We start from the raw sequence: 18,814 nt of genomic DNA, 5'->3' as shown, positions 1-18,814 counted from the left end.
CCAACAGGAGGCCATGCAGCTGCAGCAAGAGACCAATTGCCTGCTGATGACCCAGGCCACCCAAGATCAGGCCATGCTGCAGGAACTAGTGAACCAGGTGAAGGCCCTTACAGAGAAGAGCCGTGGGTATGATGGGATGCAGACCATACGGGCCAGCTACTGTCTGCAGAAAATGACCCGGGAGGATGATGTGGAGGCAAGCCTCCTGGCCTTCAAGAGGACAGCCTGGCCCCAAGACCAGTGGTCAGGCATCCTCGCCTGGCAGGGATGGCCCAGAAGGCCTACTATGATATGACCGCAGAGAAGGCAGCAGATTACCCCCGACTGAAGGCAGAGATCCTGGCCAGGGCAGGGGTAACGACGGCCCTGCGAGCCCGGAGGTTCCATGAATGGCAGTACTGCGAAGACAAGACACCATGATCACAACTATTTGACCTAATTCACCAGGCCTGGAAGGAGTTACGCCGGGAGGCTCTCAGATCAGAGAAAACTATGGAGCTCCTGGTGCTGGACCACTATATGAGGGGGACTACCCTTGGGTCCCCAAGCCTGGGTAGGCCAGAATGACCCCTCCACCTATGATGAACTGGTCACCCTTGTTGAGAGACAACTGGCAGCCCGTGAACTGTTCGAAACCCCAGGAGGTGGAAACCAGTCCCAACCCTGGGGACCCAGATCATTGAGAATGCCAGGAAAGCCATAGCTGGAGGAACAGGCCCCAAAAAGACTTTGGGGTCCAGGGTGAGAGAGTTGGGGGAGCAAGTCAGAGGGTCTAAGATAGATGGCAACCTCTGGGATGAGATCGCTGTTATGAGTGTGGGGAGTTGGGGAGTATAGCAGCCCAGTGCCCAATACGGAGGAGCCCATGCAATGTAATCTAGGGGATCCTGGGGACAAATGTGGCCTAATCAGTCTGGTGGGGGTCACAAAGGCCCCACATGAATACACCAGACTGGTAAAAATGAACAGCATCAAGACCATAGCTTTGGTGGACTCTGGGAGTGCTGTCACATTGGTCTCAGGGAAGTTAGTGGGGCAAGACCAACTGAGCCAGACCAAGAGCACCGGAGTGACATGTGTCCACAGCATAGTAAATTTCTACCCCACAATTCCAATACGTATTGAGATTCAGGGAAACACTACCAAGATGATTGCAGGGGTGGTCCCCAAGCTTCCCTATCCGGTCTTAATTGGCAGGGACTTTCCTGGGTTTGAGAGCTTACTCCCCCCCGCCCCCCATCAAGTTAGGGGAGGGAAGTAAACCCCCAGAAGAGTTTGAGATGCCCATGGATGACGCTACCACAATTTTTGTGGTGGTTTCCCCAGAGTTATTTTCACCCCCTGGGAAGTCCCGGAAATCTAGGTGGGAAAGGAAGGCAGATAAACTATTGGGAACCAGGATTTTGGCAGCAAATCAGAGAGCTGCCCTGGTTGGGAGGAGACCCCATCAGGGAACCCGCAAGGTAGTATGGATCAGTGGAGACCCAGAGACGGTTCCCAGCACAAGTGCAAGCACCCCAAGAGAAGGAGGGGAGCCCAATCCAATAGAATCAGGCCAGATCAGTGCCGCACGCGAGTGTTTTGGGCAGGACCAAGCCAATAACCCACTGTATGCAAATGTGAGGGAGGAGGTAGTAGAAGTAAATGGTGTGCCAACAGAAGAGAAGAGCAAAGGCCCAGGGCCATACTATATAAATCAAACAGGATCTGTTATACCGGGTAGTGCCAATACATGGGGAAGTAATAGAACAACTCTTGGTGCTACAGAAGCACACAAGGACTGTATTAGAGTTAGCTCACAGTCATCTGTTTGGGGGACATCTAGGAGCAGACAAGACCCTGGATAGAGTCCTAAGGAGGTTCTACTGGCCGGGGGTATGGGCAGAAGTCCAACACTATTGCATCTCCTGCCCAGAGTGCCAGCTGTATAGCCCCCCAACCTCAGTTAAGGACCACGTTGATACCCTTGCCTATAATTGAAGTCCCTTTTGAAAGGATAGCAATGGATCTAGTGGGCCCCCTAGAAAGAACAGCCCGGGGCCACCGAAACATACTCATCATCCTGGACTATGCTACACAGTACCTCAAAGCTATTCCTTTAAGAAATCCAACATCCAAGGCAATCGCAAAAGAACTGGTGCAGGTTTTTGCTAGGGTAGGCATCCCTAAAGAGATCCTGACAGACCAAGGGACTGCCTTCATGTCAAGAGTAACGAAAGACGTATGTACCTTGCTCTGCATTCAAGCCTTGTGGACCTTGGTCTATCATCCCCAAACAGATGGTCTGGTTGAGTGATTTAACCGCACTCTCAAGAGCATGATCTGAAAGGTGGTGGCCCAAGACGGAAAAGACTGGGATACCCTCCTACCATACTTGATGTTTGCAGTGCAAGAAGTTCCCTAAGCATCTACTGGATTCTCCCCCTTCGAGCTACTGTATGGATGCCTCCCACGTGGCATATTAGACATCACAAAGGAAGAATGGGAGGAACAACCCAACCCAGGGAAGAACGTCACTGCACATGTAGCCCAGATGAGAGAACAAATAGCCCAAGTGACCCCCTAGTATGATTGATTGCATTTGGAGAAAGCACAAGAGGCCCAAACAACGTACTACAATCATCTGGCAAAAACACAGAAATTTCAACCAGGAGAACGGGTGCTGGTGCTGGTACCAACAGAAAGTAAGCTCCTGGCCAGTTGGCATGGACCCTATGAGATCATGGAAGCCGTTGGAGGTGAATTATAAGTTGAATCAGCCAGACTGCTGAAGGCCAGAGCAGATATACTACAACAACTTACTGAAACTTTGGCTCAATCGGGAGATGTGCCTGGCCATCCTGCCGGCTCCATCCCAGGCAGATGGCCCACGAGGGCAGGTAAAGAGATCCCCCAAATTAGCCCCAGAACAATGAACAGAGGTCATCCAAAATGATCCAGCGGAACCAAGACATGTTCTCCACACAACCAGACTGTACGACGCTGATCCAACACCACACTGTCTCCTGTCCTGGAGCAAGGGTGACGATAAAACCGTATTACATACCCGAGGCAAAAAGAGAAGAAATTACGGCTGAAGTAAGGAAGATGCTGAAACTTGGGGTAATTGAGGAATCAACCAGCCAGTGGTCCTGCCCTATTGTCTTGGTCCCCAAGCCTGATGGCAGCCTGAGGTTTTGTAATGACTTCCAGAAGTTAAACAAGGTATCCCAATTCGATGCCTACCCAATACCACGTATTGATGGGCCTTGCCAAACTGATCCACCAGCTCAATACCTGACCACCTTGGACTCGACAAAAGGCTACTGGCAGATCCCCCCTGGCTGAGGACACCAAGGAAAAAACAGCTCTCTACACCTGATGGCCTCTTCCAATATACCATCCTCCCTTTTGGGCTCCATGGGGCCCCTGCAACTTTCCAACGATTGATGGACAGATTACTTCGATCCCATGACAAGTATACTGCTGCCTATTTAGATGATGTGGTTATCCATAGCCCTGACTGGGAGATGCACCTGGGGAAAGTGGAAGTGGTATGGGATGCTCTTAGACAGGCTGGCCTCACTGCTAACCCATCTAAATGTGCAATAGGGTTAGCTGAGGCCAGATACCTCAGGTATGTAGTCGGAAGGGGCCTGGTGAAGCCCCAGTGGAACAAAGTGAACACAATACAGGAATGGTATCACCTGATCCACAAGAAGCAAGTTAGAGCATTCTTAGGGATAGTAGGGTACTATCGCCAGTTCATCCCTCACTTTGCCACAAGGGCAGCGCCTCTGACAAACCTGATAAGAGCTCGGGGCCCGGAAATAGTTAAGTTGACAGAGATGGCAGAGGAAGCTTTCAAAGACCTAAGGATGGCCCTTTGCAGCCATCCGGTGGTCATAGCCCCAGATTTCAAAAAGGAATTCATCCTACAAACAAATGCCTCAGAGGTAGGTCTTGGGGCCGTCCTTTCACAGATGGTGGGGGATGAGGAGCACCCAATCCTTTACCTTAGCCGAAAGCTCCTGCCCAGGGAGCAACAGTACGCCATAGTAGAAAAGGAATGCCTAGCAGTTAAATGGGTACAGTACTACTTGCTTGGGCAGAGGTTCACCCTTGTGACAGACCGTGCCTCACTCCAATGGATGAGCACAAACAAGGAGAAAAATGCATGAGTAACTAGATGGTTTCTATTCCTACAACCTTTCTACCTCCAGATACAGCATAGAGCCAGAAGCCAACACGGACAGCCTGTCATGACAACACTGTCTCTCATCCCAAGTAGCCCAACCCTGTGGTGTAGCCCAACCCCTGCTCCCTGGCCCTCCTGTATCACATTCTCCCAGGGGGAATATGTGATACAGGAGGGCCAGGGAGCAGTGCTAGAGGGGAAATATATAAGGTCAAGGCTAATTAAGACATGGTTCCCTGTAGACTAGGGAAGGTGGCTGCAGGTTAATTGGAGCACCTGCAGTCAATTAAGGCCCTGTTAGGAACATCATAAAACCCCGTGCTTCAGGAAGACAGAGGAGGAAGGAGAGAGGGCTGGAGCTTGGAGGTGTGCTGTGAGATGTGGAAAATCAGACTCCATTCCCCAGCAGCTAAGGACTGCAAGTACCCCACCCAAGGGGGGAAAAGGGTAAGAACAAAAGTGTATGTACAAAAAAAAACTGCATTCAAAAATAAAACAGTATAAGACTTGAGAGCCTACAAGTCCACTCAGTCCTACTGCTTATTCAGCCAATCGCTCAGACAAACAAGTTTATTTACATTTGCAGGAGATAATGCTGTCAGCTTCTTGTTTACAATGTCACCTGAAAGTGAGACCAGGCATTCGCATGGCACTGTTGTAGCCAGCACTGCAAGATATTTACATGCCAGATGCGCTAAAGATTCACATGTCCCTTTGTGCTTCAACCACCATTCCAGAGGACATGCCCATGCTGATGATGGGTTCTCCTTGATAACAACCCAAAGCAGTGTGGACTGACACATGTTGTTTTTCATTATCTGAGTCGGATGCCACCAGCAGAAGGCTGATTTCTTTTTTGGTGGTTTGGATTCTGTAGTTTCCGCATCAGAGTATTGCTCTTAAGACTTCTGAAAGCATGCTCCATACCTTGTCCCTCTCAGATTTTGGACAACACTTCAGATTCTTAAACCTTGGGTCAGGTGTTGTAGCTATTAGAAATCTCATACTGGTACCTTCTTTGCATTTTGTCAAATCTGCTCTGAAAGTGTACTTAAAACAAACGTGCTGGGTCATCATCTGAGACTGCTATAACATGAAATATATGCAGAATGCGGGTAAAACACAGAACAGGAGTCCTACAATTCTCCCCCAAGGATTCAGTCACAAATTTAATTGACACTTTTTTAAACGAGCATCATCAGCAAGGAAGCATGTTCTCTGGAATGGTGGCCAAAGCATGAAGGGACATACGTTTAACATATCTGGCATGTAAATATCCTGCAATGCTGGCTACAAAAATGCAATGCGAACATCTGTTCTCACTTTCAGGTGACATTGTAAATAAGAAGCAGACTGCATTATCTCCCGTAAATGTAAACAAACTTGTTCAGCCAATTGCTAATAGAAACAAGAAGTAGGACTCTGGACTTGTAGGCACTAAAGTTTTATATTTTGTTTTTGAGTGCAGTGATAAACAAAACCCTACATTTGTAAGTTGCACTTTCATGATAAAGTTTAATTTCAATAGAATACCAATTAAAATATTTAATTTCAATTGGTATTCTATTGTTGAACAGAGCAATTAAAACTGCAATTTTTAATCAGTTTGAGTTATTAGCATGAGTTAACTGAGATCAATCAACAGCCCTAGTCATTAGTACAAATTAAAGTATTTTTTCATATCTGAGTCTGTAAACTAGAAGGAAATGTTCAGTCCTCTTGAAAGTATTGCAGATTAAACTGACACCTGAACTATGCAAGAAGATTCATGAGAATTGGAAAAATAAAAAACAATTGTTATAATTGGTTCAAATATGTATTTGGTAATTTCTCTTTATTCTAGGATAAGGTGTTAATGTTAATTAGGAAAATTAAAAAATACAGTTTCAAGAACTCTTCCTAATAAGCAGCAATTAGAACTATTACACTTCACAGCTTCTATTTACCTCATTCTGAGAGGTCACTCTAGGTTTGTATTCATACCTACTGAAAAATACAAATGTGGTACCTCTCAGTGAAAAACCACTAGATCCTCAACCGAGGCAAGGTTTCACTTGACACAGCTCAGGAGGGTACAAGGGGAGGAAGAAAGTAGCTCTAAGACACCTTTTTATTCCCCCAAATCAGAGGCCCCTGACAGCTCTAAATTATGCCAGTTGGAGCTGCCCTATGTATGCTCTTCTAGCCATGGATCAGTCTGACCACTATGCACTCCAAACCTGCTCTCTCACCATTTCTCCCGGTTGCCAGAAGGTGCAAGGGTATTGTAAAGTTTGCTATGCCATGTTTGTACCACCAAAAATTTGTTCCCAGTATTTTGTGAGCACCTGTGGTATGCTCCACATAGATTTATGGGTTTAAAACACTGTTCCCCAGCCCCCATTTTCTGAACACTGTCACATTCTTAGTTTTTTTAGTTTAAGACCTATACATATTACCAGCTCTCACATTTTATGCATAACTCCCATTAGTGTACACGAGAGAAAAATAGCTAGAGCTCAGTGTTTAACTAAGAATATACCTTGCAAAAAAAGTTGCAGTCAATCATTAACACCTCAAACTATTTAACTGCTTCATCGACAAACAGTTAATGTATTATGTGAGATTAAATGAAGGAATTATTCTATTCTACCAAAGTCACTGCCCCTCACATATATCTGTGTGCACCTGTACTTTGGTTTTAAATTGCCATTTTTCCCTGGCACAACAGCTGCATCAACAGGACATCATGCAAGGCTTCCCTCAAATGCTCAAGCTTGGAGAAGAATACTGGTCTATGAATAGACAAATCATTTTAATGCATCATGTACGTTTTTTTTCTAGCCATATAATCTACAACTGCCCAATCTCAGATGTAGGGATAAATTCTGTCAGCCTTCCACAGAATAAGCATTTAAGGCCCCCCAAATCAGTAGAACCACCAACTATCAGCCATGCAGAGAGCAGGCATCAAAGAACAGATTACAAAATTTGGTGCCAAGCATTTACATTCTGAACCACGTAACAAATTCAGAAGTAATGCCTGGTGCACCCTGCTGAACACTGCTCTACAGGGGCTTGGTCCATGGAAGCACAGAAGAGTGTTGAGAGGAGGCCGGAAGTGAGACAGTGTTGGGTTATCATTAAAAGCTACTAAGTATCAAGGCCCTAAAATTGAGACATGCATCAAAATACACTCATGAAGTTTTTGTCATGATGCACAAACAAAACTGAACTTTGAATGAAAACCACATGTTTAAAGAAGATACGAACCGTTGACATCAAAGAATCATAGCATGTTCTCCAAACTCCCCTCCCCAAATAGGTTAAGGGGATACATATACTAACTTATAACACTGAAATATAAAAATGAAGGATTGCTAAATGGTAAAATTTAAAGCTTTGTCAGTTATATTTTAATGATTTGTAATTACAGGTAGTGAATGAGTACAGATCAGGGAACACTTAGGCCAAGGCCTTGCTGGCATAAGTGCTGTTTTGCCTATTTACATAGAATTGCTGTGTTGCTTAAAATAACGTTATTACTGACAGAACAAAAATTAACATTGTGCTGGAGGTTGAGGTAAAAAAGGCCACACAAACCTGTAACAACAAAAAGACCTTTTTCAGGGAAGACCCAGGGGAGGATAACATGACCCAGAAACTGCAAAACCAACAGGAAAAATGCAGAAATTGGGTAATTGAAGCCTGCATATGCATAATGTACGGGTTTCCTAAAACGAGAAGGGTTAATGTGTTAAAAGCCAATTGGATTAAGTAGTCTAATGTAGATAAAAGGCCTATGTGAACATCGGCACAAATGGAGAAAGACCAGCCCAGCCCAGACATAGGCCCAAACTAGAGAAACACCAGACTAGAAACTGAAGGGTGGGATTGAAGGACCAGATCAAGGGATCAGAGAAGGCGATGACTATCATGGAAGGTGGAAGGACTTCCAGGTGCCCTAGAATGTAGTGACCTAGGCCCGTTTACCAATTCCATCTTATCTGTTATTTGTCTGGAACAAACATGTTTAGACACTAAGTGACAAAAATTCCATCTAAAATTGTATAAATAAAGGCAAAAAATGATTAAGCCTACATTAGGTGGACTTGTGACTTAGTTTCCCACTTTTACTCCCCAACAACACCCAGAAGGTCAATACACTACACAGATCTAGAAACAAAAATACCCATCTGGCGGGAGTTGGGGGGGGGATGGTGGGGGGAGCAGGCGGTGGGGGGGAAGAACAGCATGCTGTTCAGCCTGAAGACTGCAGTATGAGCCACAGGAATGCACAGCTGCTCCATGCCCTGGACTTGGTTGGGGCAGAACGTGTATAGATTCAGGGGTTCTCAAACTTCACTGCACTGCAATCCCTTTCTGACAACAAAAATTATTACAGGACCCCAGAAGGGGGGACCGAAGCCTGAGCCCGTCCAAGCCCCGCTGTTTGGGTAGGGGCCCAGATCCAAAGTCCGAGGACTTCAGCCCCAGACAGGGAAGCCTGTAACCTGAGCCCTGCCACCCAGGGCTGAAGCCCTTGGGCTTGGACTTTGGCCCCAGACAGTGGATCAGGGTTCAGCCCCGGGCCCCAGCAAGTCTAACTCCAGCCCTGGTGACCCCATTAAAATGGAGTCATGACCCACTTTGGGGTCCCAACCCACAGTTTGATAACCGCTGGTCTAGAGGATTCCCATAGGCCACATAGAGCCCCTTTAACTACATCTTTACCGGCAGAATGAGCATTTGGCCCTTAAAGTATTAAAATCCTTACTCTTATAAGAGTCTTTTTTTTAATAACCACCACCCTTGATAAATAAATAAAACCACCAGCAGAGGTTACAGAAACAGTGGAAAACCCTCTCTCGTTTCTTCACTAGTGTCCAAAACCTGCAATTTTCAGTTCAAAGACTGAATAAGAATTACGAAGTTTGGTACCACGCATTCATCTAGCACGGAACTAGATACTACATGTATTGCTTAATTAAACCGGTTGTTTGGACTTGTTAATCTGTGCCCAGTCTATTTTTTTCCACTGATACTGTTAACTTTGAGGTAAAAAAACTACCAGTCTATGAACAGCACAAAAAACATTTTGCTGTTAAAAGATAGAGATTTTTTAAATCTCATATAAAACATAAGAGAAGGTGGGTGAGGTAATATCTTTTATTGGATCAACTTCTATTGGTGGAAGAGAAGCTTTCAAGCTACACAGAGCTCCTCAAGTTTTCCACATATATTACACACACACTTGCAGTGTTGTTGTATTGCATTGTTCATTCACATGTTTATAAAAATATGAATGAACACTGAAACCATTTTTACACACACACTATTTATAGTGAATCAGAGATCCACAAAATAGGAACGTATTAGAACCACTCTCTATTCTCTACCTAAATGCATTAAATGATACTAAATGCTTTAAAAATTAGAATAATCTAACGGTCAAATTTCTTTAACTCCTAGTATTTGACTAGCTAGGTATAATGCTATGTGATTGTGCACAGAAGCCAAGGGCAAAGCTCTCTCAGTGGCTTAACAGTGAGTATTTTGATTTACTCCTGGTTTCACCTTTCTGTGAAGAATAAGGCTAAACTGTAAAGATCTGATTACTAGTTACTGAAAAGTCTGCCATCTTTTTCGCTGCATCTACTTTTCCTCTAAGAGAGCGTGTGGGAAGTCTAATGTTAATGGGACTTGTGTGTACATCAAAAAAGAAAATACTTGCCTCTCATGGTCAAAAACAAAATCATTATGTCTAAGTGGCAACAGTGCTCATGCTTCTAATGGGCATGATGGGTACAGAGAACTGCTATACTCTCTATAATTTTAGTACGATCTCAAAACATGGTAGTACTAAAAATGAACAGAGGGCTGATCATCTCAGAAGAGACACTCAACACATTTCAAACACTTCAAGTTTGTTCTCACTAAAAGAACAATGTTTCAGTCTGGAGAAACATTTAGGCATGTATGTGCCTGAATTAGGAGCTTGTAGCAAAGTTATCATTCAAGCACACCCGTTTTTGGCCACACAGTGATGTAGCAACACTGCCTCAGTTTTTCCCACTGACTTTGGCCTTCTCTGGCCATAGGAACAACCTGGATCACCAACCAGGCCACTTTACAGAGACCAGTCCTTTCCAGGGCAACAGATTTTTTTTTTTTAAACTAAAGGCAATAGAAACATGCAAACAATCAACCTTTCATCCTGGCTGGGCTCGGCGTGCTGCCCCCCCATTACAGCTTGCCTTTGCTGCTAGAAGCTGTCCTCCTGTCTAACCATAGGGCACCTGTGTCTTGATCAACCCCATGGTCCAGAAGCTGGCACAATCTTTCCCTTACTCAGAGGTTCTGGCAGGCTACCGCTCACCAGGGCCCCACCCAAGCAGGCTTCCTGCTTGCCCCAGGCTGCAAAAGCGTGTCCCAGCTTCTCTCTCTTTTAAGTCCTTCACCCAGACCTAACAGCTAATACAGATGCACTTGGGAAGGGGCCTCTGATTGAGGCTCTAATTGAGCCTCTGGCAGCAACATAGCCTCCTCCGGACCAGGAGGGATTTATATTCCCCATTACAGGACCTTAATGATTTCTTTGTGTCATAATTTATGTAATAGCTTATGTCTAAGACGCCAATCCTGCAAACACTCACTCGTGAGGAATTCTGTGCAGGGGACAAACACATGAGCAGCTTTCAGGACCAGGGCCAAAGGGTCAATATACTGTAACTTCATGGAAACCATCATCATTAACTTGATTAGTCTTATATCAGATTATGTCCCTCAATGCATCGTCTTAATTATATAAAAAAGTAACAAGCCGATGCTCAGGTTGTATAAATTGTCATCACTCCACTCAAGTCAATGTATAACAATTTACACCAGCTGAGTCTCTCCTGACCCACTTTTGCCTCACATGTTTTTTAAACACAAGTGTTTGGCTTTGCATTGAGGTACAGAAAGTCTGACATATCTTCAGGAAGACTGTGCTTGACTATGTTGAATGGATTATATAAATATTTATCATAATAAATAAAACATTAAAAACAGCAGCCAAATTTTTATTTCTTTAATCTAATAAAATTAATTTACTAAAAATAATTCTGTTCAAAAAGGATCAGAGAAGTGAATAATGCTTGCTGTATAAGTTCTTAGACATTACTGCATAGTAATTTCTAAATTATTGCATCAAGTAAGCTACAGATCAAATACTTTCCAGAACATACATTCAGCTTTTAAACAGTTCGGATGAGGTGGCAGTCTAGACATTTACTGAAAAATGTGGTTATAAAAAAAAAGTCAATAATAAAAAATGAGTTTTAGAAGCTCTGGTTTCATGCTAAACAGTTGTATTTAAAACATCAGAAGGACATGAGCTCTCAACACTGCAAGTTCACTGTGCTGGAAGCCCATCTTCTCAGCAGTAACATTTTAAAAACAAACAATTGCTAATGCACTTGTTACATTACTATATACCCTATCAGGAAGATTTTACTTTACCCCCAAAGTAAATCACTGTAGACTTTAATGACCATAAATATTGACTGCAATTTTCTTCTTGTGCTGATTAAAAATATACACATGAAAATAAGAAATAACAGAGACAAGAAACAAAAATGCTCAAAAGTGAAACGTTTGGACTATTTGTGACTCAAACCTTTTTCAAAATGATACATGAGGAGCTGGCACTGAGACACGCATTTATTAGCAATTGCATATTTAAAATCCCATCAACCATTCTGAAAACATAATATAATGTTGGAATTCAACAACCTTTCCACATCTAGAAACTCACACAGCAGATTTATTCTACCTGCCTCTTTTCAAGAAATTCCACAAAGTCATATAAGCTTAGTTTGACTTATTCCATGAAGGAAAAACAGGGAGACTTTTTAAATAAATAAATAATAATACTAAATAATAAAGCTTTACACCACCATTTTGAAAATCAGGATCCCTTCAAGCTTATGTGCTGTACAAAGCAAGAAACTATAGTAAGAGAGAGTCTATGCTCCAAACAGCTTACAATTCTAAATTTAAGACCAAAAGCAACAAGCGATGCTAACAAACAAACAGGATTGGAGTGTGGTTATTAGGTAACTTTAATCTGAACACATTTACTGCACAATCTCTAGTAGGCAAGGTATTGTCGGTTTTTACTGAAAAGCAAATACAGCAGTAACATTAGTCCCAGCTTACTTCTTTCCTCCTCATTAAGGACTTCATCCTGCTCCCATTCAAGTTAATAGGAAAACCAGTCTGCTGCCTTATTTCAGATGGCTAAATTTTGATCCTTAGTATCTTTATTTTTGACAGATAAGGCATTTTGGTTTTAGATTACCAGTTTCACACTACATTTCCTTAGCCATAGAACCATAAAGCTCAGAATGGACCCTCTTTTCCTTTGAAAGCCTTGGCTAGATGCCATCCACCCTCATGACTAGGTGGAGGAAATTGAGGGGAACAGTCCCAGTAGCAAGGCAGGGAGACTCTCGCCAAGGGACAACAGGTAGTTCCTCCCCCTGGGAGTAGGGAGACTACGTGTCCCAAATTGGGCGGGGCAGTCCCGAAATGCACAGTTCAAGTCTTGGTTCCAGGCTGAATGACTTCTGGACAGCATTTGTCCCAGATATCCTGCAGTGCCAATCCACGCCTGCCCAAGACTCGGGAGCAGCACCAGCCCAGCCCCCTGCCCAGGACAGGTGGAATGTCCCGGGCTTCCTGGGCGGTTCTTACCACAGCCTGGCTCTGGCTTCTGGCCTCTGGCCTGGCCAGAGCCTCACAGAGAGGAGGGGCAGGGGCCACAGAGGGCTAGGACTATATGTATCCCACTTTTGCCTTTTGAAAAGGTGGTCACCCTACCTAGGGGGTCTCTGTCACCCACTGGCCAGCCAGGGGAGATGGATGCTGATTGGCCAGCATTCCCAAGCTCCCAGGATTTCTTCTAGTGCAGGGGCCATGTGAAGCCTCTTTTGCCTCAATTCCAGCAGCCCACCCTACCCGCCTGAACTAGGAATCACTTATAGTATGTACATTACTGCTAACAGGTTAGGCAGCATGGTATACGGACACAAATGAATCATTAGACACTGGAGCAGGACAGGGTTTAGCCAGACATCCTTCACCATACCTAATATAACATGTCTTTATACAGTCTCTCTTGCAATTAGCTGAAAGCAGCACAATTGGAACAGTCATAAGATAAGATCAATGGCTCAGCCTCACTCGACCTACAAAACTATCTTTCCCACATTAATTCATGGTGATTAAGCTGGCTTCTTTTCCTCAGAGAAAAGAAGCTATCAAAAAAAGAGAGAGATCCTTCAATACTTTGAACTTAAAGATAACATTAACAGGGGCCCGTTCCTAGACTCAGAGAAGGCTGTAATAAGAGGCCAGTTAATTAGCAGATGCTCCCAATTAAAGAAGATACAAAAGAAAAGATAGATTGGTAAGAACATACTTAATCTGGAACAGTTATATAAATAAAATGGTTCAAAGAAATTTTGTCAACAATTACAAAATACAAGGATGAAATTAAATAGACTCAAACTGAAAAAGAACTTAGATAAATAAAACAAATATTAAAAAAAACAAAATAAAGGGGCAGGCTTTTGGTTTGGAAGTTAAAGAGTTTTGCAAGAAAAAATATAATGCTCTGAATAAAAATATCCATAAGTAGGTAAAATTTTATGCTAGGAGGTGAGGTATGGGCCTCCAACTCAGATATAAAACCAGGTAAAGCCACTGCCTCAGCTAGCCTGCTGAATTTCACAAAACTTTTCAAGAAGTGTTAATAGGCCCACTGACAGACATTTGTAAATTCTATACTAAAGGGGAAGAACCTTGCAGCATTAGTGAGAGTAACTCTAAAATAATCCTTGCCACAGTAAGATGCTACTATATACCCTTCCTACTGACCTATTAAGCTACCATGTAACATAACAACCAAGGTTTTGGCTAATACAGTAAATAAAATATTAGCTCGGATAAGGAGGACTATCAGTGGTAGGAAATACTGAAATCACACACAACCACCGCTTCTTTGGACAAAGAAGAAATAATATGGTCTGCTATCAATATTCAAGGACTATAACCAAAATACCCCAAACCTTTACATGAAAATATTAACTTTACACCTCTTTGCAACAGAAAGTATCTTACTGATTCAGGCATTGTAGAAATACCATAAGAATGCTTTGTTGTAATTTGATAATCTTTCTTGCTTTATAAGATATTTAGAAATAAACGACGTTATTAAAAAGGGAGATCATGGACAAATTCTCTCCTTGAATGTCTGCAAAGCTCCTGCTGACATCAGTGGGATACATCCATATGCATCCAAATACAAGCAGGCATATAAATTAAGGAATGTGTGAACACCATTAGTACATAGATGTCTTCCACTTTGTGAATTAAAAATGTAGAGCAGTTTGTGGAAAAGATAAATAAATACAATTTTAGCAGTGTAAGAGTGACAAATTTTATATACTATGACAGTTTAAGGTCAGGTAGAAAAAGAAAGGCCACCTGTTCTTTTTAAACTTAAAGGGTTTTGCTTGTTTTTTTTTTTTAAGTTAATACTACTGACGGGTTCTAATCTCAGTCAAGCACAATTCTACATTTAGATTAGGTTGTGACCGTGTCTCTTCCATGGAAAGTAAAAGCTTGCATTGCCCATCTGTATTCATCTGTATGTCTGAAGGTGCAAATGTGTTTAATAAGTCCTACATGTAAAATTAAAAGAACTCAGATACTGCAACATAAAAAATATTTAAAAGTTACAACGATACTTCATTACGTTAGAAATGACTAGTATGGATTCAGGCTCTTTATGTAAGGTATTTAACTCCTTCCAGTTGGAAGAAATTTTTGGTTTTCTTTAGTAAAGTTTTAAACTGAGTTTTAAAAAGTTAAATTGAGAATGAACAGAGATAAAAATGAACAATGAAGCACTAAAGCAAACAAAACTTTAAAATAATAGACTTATAAGAGTGAAACCATTTCAGGGAAAAAGAAAAAAGAAAAGGAGTACTTGTGGCACCTTAGAGACTAACCAGTTTATTTGAGCATGAGCTTTCGTGAGCTACAGCTCACTTCATCGGATGCATAGCATATCGTGGAAACTGCAGAAGACATTATATACACACAGAGACCATGAAACAAAACTTCCTCCCACCCCACTGTCCTGCTGCTAACAGCTTATCTAAAGTGATCATCAAGGAAGGCCATTTCCAGCACAAATCCAGGTTTTCTCACCCTTCCCCCCCCGCCCCCACAGACACACATACAAACTCATTCTCCTGCTGGTAATAGCCCATCCCTCTTTGAAACCTCTCTTTATAATGCGCATGATAATCAAGGTGGGTCATTTCCAGCACTAATCCAGGTTTTCTCACCCCCCCCCCCACACACCCCCCTCCAAAAACCACACACACAAACTCACTCTCCTGCTGGCAATAGCTCATCTTACAATGTGCACAGCAATAATCCAAGTTTAACCAGAACGTCTTGGGGGGGGGGTTTGTAGGAAAAAAACAAGGGGAGATAGGCTACCTTGCATAATGACTTAGCCACTCCCAGTCTCTATTCAAGCCCAAATTAATAGTATCCAATTTGCAAATGAATTCCAATTCAGCAGTTTCTCGCTGGAGTCTGGATTTGAAGTTTTTTTGCTTTAAGATAGCGACCCTCATGTCTGTGATTGCGTGACCAGAGAGATTGAAGTGTTCTCCGACTGGTTTATGAATGTTATAATTCTTAACATCTGATTTGTGTCCATTTATTCTTTTACGTAGAGACTGTCCAGTTTGACCAATGTACATGGCAGAGGGGCATTGCTGGCACATGATGGCATATATCACATTGGTGGATGTGCAGGTGAACGAGCCTCTGATAGTGTGGCTGATGTTGTTAGGCCCTGTGATGGTGTTCCCTGAATAGATATGTGGGCACAGTTGGCAACGGGCTTTGTTGCAAGGATAGGTTCCTGGGTTAGTGGTTCTGTTGTGTGGTATGTGGTTGTTGGTGAGTATTCGCTTCAGGTTGGGGGGCTGTCTGTAGGCAAGGACTGGCCTTTCTCCCAAGATTTGTGAGAGTGTTGGGTCATCCTTCAGGATAGGTTGTAGATCCTTAATAATGCGTTGGAGGGGTTTTAGTTGGGGGCTGAAGGTGACGGCTAGTGGCGTTCTGTTATTTTCTTTGTTAGGCCTGTCCTGTAGTAGGTGACTTCTGGGAACTCTTCTGGCTCTATCAATCTGTTTCTTCACTTCCGCAGGTGGGTATTGTAGTTGTAAGAATGCTTGATAGAGATCTTGTAGGTGTTTGTCTCTGTCTGAGGGGTTGGAGCAAATGCGGTTGTATCGCAGAGCTTGGCTGTAGACGATGGATCGTGTGGTGTGGTCAGGGTGAAAGCTGGAGGCATGTAGGTAGGAATAGCGGTCAGTAGGTTTCCGGTATAGGGTGGTGTTGATGTGACCATCGTTTATTAGCACTGTAGTGTCCAGGAAGTGGATCTCATGTGTGGACTGGACCAGGCTGAGGTTGATGGTGGGATGGAAATTGTTGAAATCATGGTGGAATTCCTCAAGGGCTTCTTTTCCATGGGTCCAGATGATGAAGATGTCATCAATATAGCGCAAGTAAAGTAGGGGCGTTAGGGGACGAGAGCTGAGGAAGCTGAGGAAGGGTGAGAAAACCTGGATTTGTGCTGGAAATGGCCTTCCTTGATGATCACTTTAGATAAGCTGTTAGCAGCAGGACAGTGGGGTGGGAGGAAGTTTTGTTTCATGGTCTCTGTGTGTATATAATGTCTTCTGCAGTTTCCACGATATGCTATGCATCCGATGAAGTGAGCTGTAGCTCACGAAAGCTCATGCTCAAATAAACTGGTTAGTCTCTAAGGTGCAACAAGTACTCCTTTTCTTTTTTCTTTTTACGAATACAGACTAACACGGCTGTTACTCTGAAACATTTCAGGGATTACACGCAGTTCTTCAAAGGAGGCTGGAAATTCAGTGAAAAAGCTACTAGTCACCCTGGCAGTAATTTTTAAAAAGATCTGCCTAATAACTTATGCTAGAAACAAACACTAAGCAGCAGCAGCACTATCTCACTTCTATCATCACTTCTCTTTCCAAATAAGAAAAGCCGAGAGCCATTTTCTAGAGGCATATAATAAAATAAAAAGTGGAGAATGTGTTTGGCAAAGCTGGGTTTATCTGAAATCCTCTGTTGCCCAAAACAGGGTCATGTCCCTCTGGAGATAATGGTTTTTAAGGTAAAGTAGGTTCAGATATTTATAAAGACTGACATACACTTTCCAAGGCTGGTGGTTAAGGGCATAGTTTGGATTGGGGCACTTTGATGTGCCCTACCACTACTGTGCCCTTGGGGTTGTCAAATAGCCTTCATAAGTTAAAGCCATTAAGTGTCTCAGGGCTTCAGCACGAAGTTTTCTTTTGGGAAAAGTTGCCCAGTAGTCTACAGTTGAAATTGTCAGCTATGCAAAATAAGCCTGAATTCAGTTTGCAGAGCTGGCACCCTGGCTATCTGAAGGTTTTGGATGTGCCCTGAAACTGCTAGCTAATTGAAGCCATACTGTCAATAAAATAAAATTTAATTAAGTACTATATCAAGTCTTATTTATCTTAACTTTATTCCTCTCTCACTCCCTCATTTATTCTCCCCCTCCATGTGCACCTTCTTTCTTTCCTTTAACAGATCCTGATTGGTTTCTTTTAAAGGTTTATTGCTGTTCCTATTTTATATTATTTCTCATCTCTTTTATTTCTTTCACCTTCAGTTTAAGTTGTCTCCTTCTCTGGCTTGTTCTAGCTCCATATTTGAAGACCAAAAAAAAAAAAAGAAGAAAAGAAAAGAGAGAGAGAAGCTGTGTTATGAATTCCACTGGACAAGTGCTTTTCAAAAATAGGTGCTCTGCTTGAGAAATACCTGCCCCGAAAACACAAATAGAAATGTCAAAGCCCTTGCAATATATGCCACCTATGCAAAATTCTACCCATTTCCTAGTACTCATAATTCTCAGTGTTCTTTCAAACAACAACATTGATTACTCCATAAAAGTAGACATTTTAGTTTGCTGAGACTATATATAGACCAAAGTTGCTTGCACAAATTTATATGCATAAGATTCTTCAAAAAGAAATCAAATACTGTCTGTATTTCCCATATGTTCAGTATCTACTTGGATTGGCTTTTGCTGATAGTAACAACTTTTCACCTTGAGGTTGTGGAATGGGAATTAAACTTTGGTTTTTTTAAAAAAAACCAAACAGCTGCTTATCTTTCCCTATAGGAAAACCTATATTTTTATTCACGTTAGCTGGAAAAGCCTAGCTATATCACTCTATGCTGTTTGACCTGAATCTCTCTGCCCAGCTCCAGGAAAGTTTTAAGGCTACTTTGAGGTACATTTTTTTCTCCAAAAGTCTTATTGACAAAGATGACATTTACTGCTGTCAGCAACAGAATCCAGTTACAGAACAATAGAATTTGGTTTTCCACAGCGCATTGCCACTCACAGTATCTCTAAGTTCTACATAAAGTAATGACTAATAAATTCTGGAGGTGCAGTTTATGTGTAGACAAACAGAGCAGCCCTGAGCTCAGCAATAGCTCATACACAGTTTGACA

The 18,814-nt window shown here is 42.6% G+C and overlaps 1 protein-coding gene across 5 annotated transcripts in view; it reads right to left on the bottom strand.

The window, feature by feature from the left end:
* The window catches only part of KCNJ3 (potassium inwardly rectifying channel subfamily J member 3), a 306,716-nt gene that overhangs the window by 198,818 nt on the left and 89,084 nt on the right, over positions 1-18,814 (bottom strand). The gene's annotated exons all lie outside the window — the stretch shown is intronic.

Source organism: Natator depressus, chromosome 11 (assembly GCF_965152275.1).
Source record: "Natator depressus isolate rNatDep1 chromosome 11, rNatDep2.hap1, whole genome shotgun sequence".
NCBI classification, from domain to species: domain Eukaryota; kingdom Metazoa; phylum Chordata; order Testudines; family Cheloniidae; genus Natator; species Natator depressus.
Note: the sequence above shows the minus strand (reverse complement) of the source record. Positions and strands in the feature narration are given on the sequence as shown.